Source organism: Phragmites australis, chromosome 8, assembly GCF_958298935.1.
Source record: "Phragmites australis chromosome 8, lpPhrAust1.1, whole genome shotgun sequence".
NCBI lineage: Eukaryota > Viridiplantae > Streptophyta > Magnoliopsida > Poales > Poaceae > Phragmites > Phragmites australis.
Window position 1 is genome coordinate 21,604,930 of NC_084928.1, and position 10,910 is coordinate 21,615,839.

Genomic DNA, 10,910 nt, shown 5'->3' on the forward strand with positions numbered 1-10,910 from the left:
TGGTGATAAGAGGTAGTGCATGTCGAAGTATTCTTTCTTTGGCGGTAAAATTTGAATGCTGCACCAGATGGTCCAGTGTTCAAGGGATGAGAACACCAGATAGTTTTCTAGAGAAGTGTGCTAGAGAGAAGATGCACATGGCAGTCCGATGATGAGCTGTGTGAGCACTGGAGGCTTCACTAGAGCAATTAACGGAGATGTTGCAAAATAAGGTCTGATGCATTTGTACTCACAGGATGATCCGGTGATGAACCTTGAACTCACCGGAGGGTTTTCCAAAGAAGGAATCATTGTACTTACCGGATGGTCCGGTGTTCAGAGACTGAACACACCGGAACATCTGGTGTCACATTTTTCTTTGGACTATCTTTTTCAATAGGGATTGGATTTGACCTAATTTGTGATAAGTTTACATGATGTTTTGGAGATACATGTCTGCTTATCTCATGATGTGTAGGTGATAGATGCAACTTGACAGCCGACGGTGAGATGATCGAGGCCAAGCGGGGTGTTTGGTGCCAGACAATTGAGGAGGCCAAGCGAGGTCGAGGGTGATCCTAGCTGTGCACATAGAGGTCATGCAAAGCTCAAAAAGAAGGATGAAGACGGCATGATGACAAAGTCAAGTAAAGAGGGTGCCGGTGCAAGTGACAAGGTGGCCTGAGAGATTGGGAGTGGGAAGACTTGCCGGTGGTCAAGGTTGCAAGATAAAGTACATGCGTTGATATCGGGATGCTTTCCTGAGGTCAAAGCAAGCAGCTGTGAGTTACGCTTTGAGAAGCATGCGAGGTGGTTTCACAGTTGGGCCTCAAAATGTGGAGGGGTGAAATGCACATGACATCATCGTGGAGCTAGCGTCAAGGCAAAGCTAAGTCTTGAAGGTGTCACAGTCGTTCGATGGACGAAACAGAAAATAGACCAAAAAGCGCTGGTGGTAGGTAGGAGGTCATTGTAAGCGAGGAGTATTTTGGGAATAAGGAAGCTTAAAGGCTAAACTACCTCCCTGAGTCTAGAAATAGAGAGGTAGGGCTGTAGGGATGTGGAGAGACAGTCATTTATGCTTAAGAGCTAGGGTTTTAGAGGAGAGGAGATGAGAGGCTTAGCCTTTATAATAGGTTAGAGCTTTTATGAGAGAAAAATACTTTGTATTCTGCCTAAAATAGGCATGACCTCTTGTTGAAATGAAGTACAAGTTTTCTCCTGTGTTTGAGTTTATCACCTTCTAGTCTCCTTCTTTTTGGCTCTGTGTTTTGCTGCAAATTTTTCTTTTTGGATACGATTTTCGTTTTGGTTTTTGGGCTGAAAGTTCAGCACCTTGTGTAGTGATTCTCCTAGTTGTTAGAGGCATAAAATTCATACACCAATGTGTACAAGCGGGTATTGAATTCTCTTTCCTTGATTCTATCAACTTGGGGGGTTTCTTCTCTAGGTAGCTCCTGTTGATTCGAAATTGTAAGCTTTTGTGCACAAAGACACATAGAATGGTCTTGAATAGAACCTAGAGGTCATATACCATCCATGGAGTCATCTTGCCTTGAAACTTCTCTTCTTAAATAGTCCTTTTAATGCTTTTGCTTCCACTAAGATTTTGAGGTACGTTGGGTGATCAAATAAGAGAAAGCCATCAATTTTGAAAGAAACTTTTTAAGGCGCCATTCACCTCCCTCTAGTCGCCAATCTCGGTCCTACAATTGGACTGATAAGAGTTTTGAAACATTGCTGGATATGCTACGGGACATGCTACCAGAGGTGAACTTGGTGCCCAAGGGTGTCTATGACTCGAAGAAGATAATTTGTCATTTAGGACTGGAAATAGAAAAAATATATGTATGTAAGCAGGATTGTATCTTGTTTCGTAGAGAGTAAGCAGAGCTAGACCAATACCCTATTTGTGTAACGCATCGATATAAGCGTAGAAATGATAGTTGTGACGGGGATGGAGGCAAGAAAAGTAAAGGGCCTCCTAGGAAGGTAGTGTGGTATTTTCCTGTAATTCCCCATCTGAAACGTTTGTTTGCTAACAGTAAGGAGGCACAATTGATGTGTTAGCATAAGGAGGGCCGTAAGAACGACGCAATGATAAGGCACCCGACGGATTTCGCTCAGCTGTGAACCATTGATTCCACATTTGGTTGGTTCACCGAAAAATTGAGAAATATTAGGTTTGCTATGAGCACAGATGGCATGAATCCATTCGATAATATGAGTACCTCACATAGCACCTAGCATGTTGTATTATCGATCTACAACCTTCCACCTTGACTTTGTAACAACGGAAATACATTATGTTGTTGATCTTAATATTAGGACCAAAACAACCTGATAGCGATATCGATGTGTACCTCAGGCATTTAGTCGATGATCTTAAGAAACTCTGGTCATAAGGCATCGAGGTTTAGGATCAGTATAAGCAAGAGTACTTTACCTTGACGCCATGTTGTTCATCACCATCAATGATCTACCAGCACTTCATCACTTGTTAGATCAGAGCAAAAGAAAAGGTGAGGCTTGCCCCCATTTCTTAGATGACACAAGAAGTTTGAGGTTGAATAACTCAAAAAAATAGTGTACATGTTGTATCGACGTTTCCTTCCCAGGAAGCACTCGTACCGAAACATGAACAAGCAATTCGATAGCACAAGGGAGAAAGCATTATTTCCAAGGTATTTCAGCGGGGACGATGTCCACAATCAGGTTAAGAATATCAATGTTATCCTTGGAAAGCAAAAACAATTCTCCAAGGATGATGAACAAAAAGGAACGTAGAAGAAGAAATCAATACTATGCGAGCTAGAGTATTGCAAAAAATTAGATGTTCGTCACTCTATCGATAACATGCATGTAAAGAAGAATATCTACAAGAGTTTGATCGGTACATTGCTCCAAATGAAGGGAAAAGGAAAGGATCATGAGAACGCACGAGCTGACCTTGAAGAAATGGGCTTAAGGCTGGAGCTCCATGCACATGATACGAACAAAGGAAAACACCTACCCCCAGCAGCTATCACTCTCTCCAAGAAGAAGAAAAAAGAATTCTGCGAGTTCTTGCACACTGTGGAAGTTCCCTTCGGTTACTTGTCCATCATCACAAGACTTGTTTCAGTGAAAGAGCTAAAAATGAATTTCGCCATGATGAAGTCCCACGATTACCATATGATGATGACCTCACTACTTGCGGTAGCTATTAGGAACATCCTCTCAATTAAGGTTCGTGAGGCTATCCTAAGCCCGTGCTTTTTCTTCAATGCAATTGAATAAAAGGTGCTCAACCCAGAGTCACTGGAGGAGCTAGAAAAAAGACACTTTGAGACTCTATGTACTCTTTAGGTGTATTTTCTATCATCCTTTTTTGATATCATGATACATCTCACTGCTCACCTTGTGAAGGAGATACACTACCTTGTCCCCATGTTCCTGCATCGCATGTTTCTATATGAGAGATATATGGGTGTTCTCAAGTCGTACGTAAGGAATCGAGCATTTCCTGAGGGATGCATGATGCAGGGTTACACGACAGATGAGGTATTGGAGTGATTTGTTGATTACATTGGCCCAAATAACCTAATTGGTGTGTCTAAATCTCGCCATGAGAGGAGGCTCATAGAAGTAGGGGTTCTGGGGAAGATGACAATAACTCTTGATCCTAAGGTATACAACCAAGCTCATTTCCTCATGCTGTAACAAATGAATGAAGTGCGCCCATATGTCGATGAGCACAAGCAGATGCTACTTGAAGAGAATCAGGGCAGACCGAAGCTTGGGTTGTGAGGCAACATATTCAAAGGTTCACCGCTTGGTTCCGAGATCGAATTAGACAATCGAGTACTCTTACAAGTGCTCTGATAAAAAAATTGGCATCGGATCCTATATACACAATTGTGGCATATCAAGGGTTTTATATAAATGGATACACATTTTACATGGTTTCCCAAGATGAGAAGCGCATATACCAGAATAGTGGTGTCCGTTTAGATGCTTATGATAACGACATGTAGAGGGGCACATACTATGGTCAAATAGAGTAGATCTGGGAGCTAAACTACCTGGGATTCAAGGTAGCCATGTTTCGGTGCAGTTGGGTACATGGAGCAAAGGGCGTCACTAATGAAAAATATAGATTCACTAGTGTTGATCTCAAACATGTCGGATACAAGTCTGAACCCTTCGTACTCGCTAAAGATGTTCGCCAAGTCTTTTATGTAACTGACACAACAAAGAAGAAAGCCATGTAGTTCTCGCTGGGAAAAGACACATCGTCGGAGTTGCAAACATTGTTGATGAGGAGGGGTTCAATCAATTCGATGAAATCCCCCTTTTGATACTGTAATCATACCATGCCTTTCATCGACCGATAAAACTCCATACCTACGCTCCAACCATAACGAAGGGATCCATGTCAAAAAAGCACGAAAATGACGAATTTGAATTTGAGTGTAATATTAGTAACATTAATGTTAAATTTATAATATTAATTTAAAATTTGAATTTTAGGTTTCAAGTTATTTGAATTTGTAATATGAAAGTCAAATTTGAATTTTAGGTTTCAAGTTATTTGAATTTACAATATTAATGTCAAATTTGATTTTTTGCAAAAAATTGTATCTTCACCGGATGGTCTGGTGCTCTCATTTTTCCCCTCAGCGGATCATAAGTAATAGGTGACGAGTGGTAATATTCACCTATCACTTATTACAAGTAATAGGTGACGGGTGGTAGTATACACCCATTACTTATTATAAGTAAAATGTGATAGCGGTAATATTCACCTGACACTTATTAGAAATATCATAGGTGATAAGTGGTATTATTCACCAATTACTTATTATATGTAATAGGTAACGGGTGGTTACCATAGGTGACGGGTGACATTTTTCACTCGTCATCTATGATCATATACGTATATATATAGGCTGAGTCCAGACACGACCTCCACCATGTCATTTTGTCTAAGTCATTTCCACACTAGGGTTCATCGTCGCTCGCTCCACCGCGCCTCCCCATCGCCCAGAGCTTCTCCGCCGCCCTCAGAGCCCCACCGCCCTCCGCCCTCCACCGTGTGCCTCCTCCATCGACATCAAGCTGCCTTCGAGCACCCGGCCACCGACGATGCCCTCTCCTTTGCACCTCTGCCCGCCCTCTAGTCCCCGCCGCTCTCAGAGCCCCGCCACCCTTCGTTCTCCACTGCACGCCTCCTCCATCGACCCCAAACCGCCTCCGAGCACTTAGCCATCATCGATGCCCTCTACTCCGCGCCTCCGGCCGCCTCCTCCAATTGCCCTCCAACTGAGCCGATTGCACCACGATCTCCCCCACACCAAGGTGAAGCTCGCTGGCCCCTTCCCCCTCCCTCTCTCCCTCCACTGCTCAGCTCATGTCTCTCCCTCTTTTTTCCTAGCATGTGTTTCCCTTCTAGCTTGAGCTCACCTCAGGTGTAGGTTTTGTGTCCTTGTGCGTGGATTTGGGAATCGTGGTCATGATCAGTGTAACTATGTTTGTCAGCTAGGGTTAGTGTTTAGTAGCGTAAGTTTGGGTGCGAAGTTTGAAGGGTTGTTTTTGTTTTCACTGAGCCCATGGTCTGCGCGAGTTCAAAAATTGACAACAGGAAGGATACCAATAGAGGCAGTATCAAATCCACATAAACTAGAAAATATAGTGGAACAAAGTTCTGAAGTACTTTTTTATGTATCAACTATGTTGATCTATTCTTTGCCTAGGAGATAATAATATAAATTTATTGCGCACTTTAGTCTTACTTCCAAATTCTGACTACTGATGTGGAGAAAGATAAGGCTCATACAACTCATCCCGAGAAAGATTGCAAATACCTGAGAGCAGTAATCATACATTTCCTCTTCTTTCTGTTGCCGCAGCTCATCCTAACAAAGAATCAGATGATTAGTGATGCTTAGTTTTTGCCGTCGATGCCCTCTCTTGTTAGTGATGTTTATTTGATTATTAAGATGAAGTTGATTGCTCTTTATAATCAAAGCTCCCCATTGCATGCGTTGAATGTTATAGCTTGCAAAGAAGTCTCATCTCATGTACCATAGATCAAAATTGCAATCCAAACTTTTGCTGCGCATATTGCTCTATCTATGTTGTTTTCTACTTTTCTCCATAATACCTCTAACTGAAGTGAGCCATATGTGATGTCTGCTATTGATTTTCACACTATCAGGTGTTTGTTGAACATGCAAAAACTAGGCCAATATTTTCTTTTGAAGTTCTGAAGTGGATTAACATGTGACTATGAAGCTATACTTATTTTTAGTTTACTAAATATGCTTATTTTGCATTAATATGTTGCATATACTAAAAAGTTTACACATGTCTTTCCTTGAGACCTACTTAGTTTATCTAGAGTCTTTTTACTATTTAATGTATTTTTATCATGAGGCAACCATAATCTCCTATGCCGAGAATATAAATATGTAAAAGGAATCACATGCCGAGCAATGAGCCATGCAACCAAAAATGGCACAAGCCTTGCCCTAATCTTTCTATACCCATGCCAAGGAATCATATTGTATGAGTTAGCTTGATTGGCAAAACATTCGGGTGAAAGTTCCCGGGAATTGAGCTGCCCTTCGATGGTCAATTACAATTTCCATGTAGTAGGGAAACAAAAAAGCAAAATGTTCCTTCTTCCTATTTTCTTATCTTGAATGAGATGTAGAGTGTCATATATGTAAAAGGAATTAGTGGCTCTACATATTCAACAGGAGTTGCACAAATCCTAAAGCACTTGACGGAAATAAATGGTTATAATCAACTCTTGGCTTGTGCTTAAAAAGTTGGGCAACCTTAGTAAGAGTACTACCAATATCCATGAACCAGATTCGCTGCACAATTTGACACCATGTTACCCTCCTCTACTTTCCAAATTGTCCTGTTTAAGTGTTTCAACTTTCCATAATCCATTATGTTACAGAATAAATAAATTATCCCCTTCTACTTACAAAACCAGAGCATTTACACTTGTTTGCGTTGGTATGAACCCCAAGATTCCACCCGATTCTTAACCTTGATTCCTTTTCTTTCCTCTAAGAAACCATGGGGTAGAAAAAGATTGTCACTTATAAGAAACCACAAGCACAGAGAATGCTCACACTAGGGCCAGCCCTGACACAAGATAGGGGGATAAAAGCCCAAGCCTGCACGCGTCGTCCTCCTCCGGCAGTAGTGAAATTCGGTGCTCATGGCATAGCCCAAGCCCTATTCCATGAGAGCAGGAGAGCCAACATCGGGCAGGTAGCTCCGACTATGATCCTGCCGAAGAGGAATTAAGATGAGTCAATGCATTTTATATTTTTTGAATAGAAGAATATTTTTTGTTCATGTCAACCCCTCTTGTTTTCTTTCTAGATGGAGGAAGCGTACTTTCGAAGCCAGACAGCTGGTAGTGGTGCACGAGCCCGAAAGCCAAGGTCAGAATACAATGGCCGGCGAACACAGTTACCATCATGGGAATCAATTGTGATGGGCTGCCTATGGATGAATAGGCCTTGAATAAATTCTGGAGGGTTGCATGGCTCATTGCTCGGGAGAGGGTGCCAATAACGACTAAGTTCAACGACCTCAATGACGAAGCGAAGAGGGACTTGTTCAATAAAGTCATCAAGGAGTATGTGGAGTACCCTAGAAACATGAGTGAGTGTCAAACAATCATCATGGTCAATGCAGCAATGAAAGCTATCATGAAACTTCACTGCAGCTTTAAGAACAAGCTTATTAACTGGTACTTGGCTAAAGGGGTGGTGCCCTTTGAGAGCTACAAGCACTTGAAAGAGGAGCATTGGGATACTTTTGTGTATATGAAGAACTCAGAGCAGTTCAAAAAGGAGATTGAGAGAAGAAGTAGCTTCGGGCTAGGAACAAGCACAACCACAGGATCGGTGCAAGCGGGTACGTGGGGAAAAGGGCGAATTGACAGGCAGAGGATGAAAAGTTAGCCAAAGAAGGCCGTGAGAATCCTTGGTTGCAATTCTCAGGACGATCATAGTCACATTTGTGTGCAAGGGTTCGCTGTTCAAAAGTGAAGAAATCACATTTAGAAATAGCGAAACCCAGTCAATTACAGACAAAGTAAAAGAAAAGGCAGCCGAAGCTAGTCAACGTTCTTTCACCGCAGTCAGGGAACATGATGTTGTCTCAAAGTGACTAGGAAACCCGGAGCACCCAGGTTGAGTGCGAGCTATATCCAGTTTCCAAGGCTGGAAATACGGTTTTTTCGAAGACCTCGGAATGTACAAGAAGAAGAGGAGGTTGAGTGCAATGAACGTGGATGCATTGACACAGGTCATCACCCGAAAAGTTTATATAAACATCATGCAAACGCTTACAGCACAAGGAATAGAGATTTCCATCCCAAAGGAAGCTAGCCCTAGAATTGAACGGAAGAGTAGCTGCGCCTCCAAGGAGGTCGATCAACCACTTGCCGTTGTGACTGAGATGGATACGATTGACTTGCAAGAAGGGCCCATGCCCTACCGCCTTGTAATCAAGCCTAGCGGGTATTATATCGAGGTTGCAAGGGGCCAGGTGCATCCAGACATCCATATCTTACATAAGGTCTCGATACATGCTGGCTATGCTGTGATTACGGTGGACATGGTACATAGCAATGCCACTGATCACGTGTTGGAGCTCCCCTCCCGCCCTCGAATGATGAAGTCACAACTCTGGTTGAAGTGCTTTGTCAAAGGATCCAGTGGAAGAGGGGCGACATCGTGGTCTCTCGTGCATCCCAGTCTGGATGAGCTTCAAGTGCACCTCCACCTTGCCCCTCACTTCCAGACAACTATTTTCTCCTCTTCCAGAGAAGCCAGCTTCACTGCCTTATCTTCCGCATCTAGTAGCCTCGCTTCCAGCTCTAATTTCGTCTCCCCTAGAGAGCCCAAAGAAGAAGGAAAAGGGAGCCAGGAAGAAAGACTCAAAGAAGTACCCGTCAAAGAGGTCGAAGGCCATTGTACCAGCGAAGAAGTCCACATATATTGGAGCATGTGGACTAGTGCCAACACAAAATTCTAATATGGAAAACCCTTGATGACAGTAGATGAGCTAACAAGGGCGAGACAAGCATGTGTTGACCTGTATAACTACTATATGCAGACTTCTAGAGACACCAATGCTCAATCCATAGTCATACAGTATAAACGACGACACTTCTTAACTAAAGACGGCTACTTGTGGGTTTCAATGACTTATATGACCTCTTCAACCTTGATGTCATAGATGTATCGTTATTACAGATTTTCACATTTCAAGTCCCTTTAAACTATACATTCATTAATTAATACCACTAAATCTTAAATCTAACTATATTCTTATTTTTAGACACTTGATTAAAGAAATAAAGAAGAACAAGGAGCCCATCAGATTTCTTGACCCTAAGGTCATTACAATCTCGGTCATCCAATTTCATAGAAACTACGATGTGGATTATATGGACAGGGTAATGCAACAATATTCCAAAATAGACTACCTGTTGGGTGTCCACAACATTGGTGACCATTGGGTCTTACTAGTCATTTGTCTCAAGTGGAACTTGGTGTGGTACCTCGACTCATCAAGACTAGTAGGACCAAAAGGCAAACATAAAGAGTGTGATTACAGCACTATAAAAGGACTCATCGATCCATAAGTTATGTTAGGCTTACTTTATATATTTAACTTTTGTAACATTCAAATGTTTCATAATATATCCCTCTTTATGCAGGGCTTTTGACAAGTACCTTCGAGCTGATCCTAACTACAACGCGAAAGACGGCCACAGACTGACACATAAGACCGTGTTCGTGGTAAATGCTACTAAACATTTTACCAAATGCTCTCTGTTGCTTTTGATCTAAGAGTAAATTTTCCTTTTGATCTAAGAGTAAATTTTCTTACCAGTATTGCCACCAACAACCACCAGGAAATGCCTGTGGATTCTATGTTGTGTAGAACATGCTCCTCACGAGCCGAGCAAAGGATATGAAATCCCCCGTGTAAGTTCAATACAAGATTATTTGTAACTAATTTTAGTAATTAGTTTAATTCCATGATAACATGAGATTGGTTACATGTCAAATTATGCAAGATTTTTCAGCTTCTTTTTTCGATGATAGTGCACTCCTAGAGATTCGATAACGGATCACCGAGTTCATAATGTCTGAAGTCATCAACCCAAATGGTGAGTTGCACTATAAAAACCCTAGGTTCTGAGATCTTATTTAATATGAATTGATTGAACTTTTTAACTTTTGCTATTTTATGATGAGTTGATTCAAACTTTGTAAGCTTTGCGATTTTGTGATGAAGTGAGTTATTATATAAGTATGTTTATCAATATGGATTTGGATATATTGAAGTTGTTTGTAGGGAGAAGACGGCTGCCAAATTCTAGCTATGCTCCAGGATGCAGCTAGAAAATAGGACAATCCTGCAGGGTAAGCTATACATAAGTGATGGGTAGAGAGGTTACCTGTCACTTATGCTAAGTAATAAGTGATGAGTAACCTTGTTTCCCATCACTAATATGATATAAGTGATGGGTAAAGAGGTTACCTATTACTTGTATCTTAATATAAGTGACAGGTAATAGTTTATCCGTCACTTCTGTCTTCCTCCCCAGCACATGGGAGACACACTTCAGTGACGGGTCACGGATATGACCTGTCACCTATGATATCATTGGTAATAGGTCCTTATCTGTCACTTATAGCTTTTGATCAGTGACACATTCAGGGTGATGGGTACGGGACCTGTTACCCATGTCCTTTTTTCATATAGTGTCTAACAAAGGTATTGTCTCAAATATTTGAAATATTGGTATATCTATGGGTAGAAATGATGATGAACAAGTAGTGTCTATTAAGGCAATCAAGAACAGGGAATTTGACAGGTTGAGGGTGACCCCCAAAGCACCA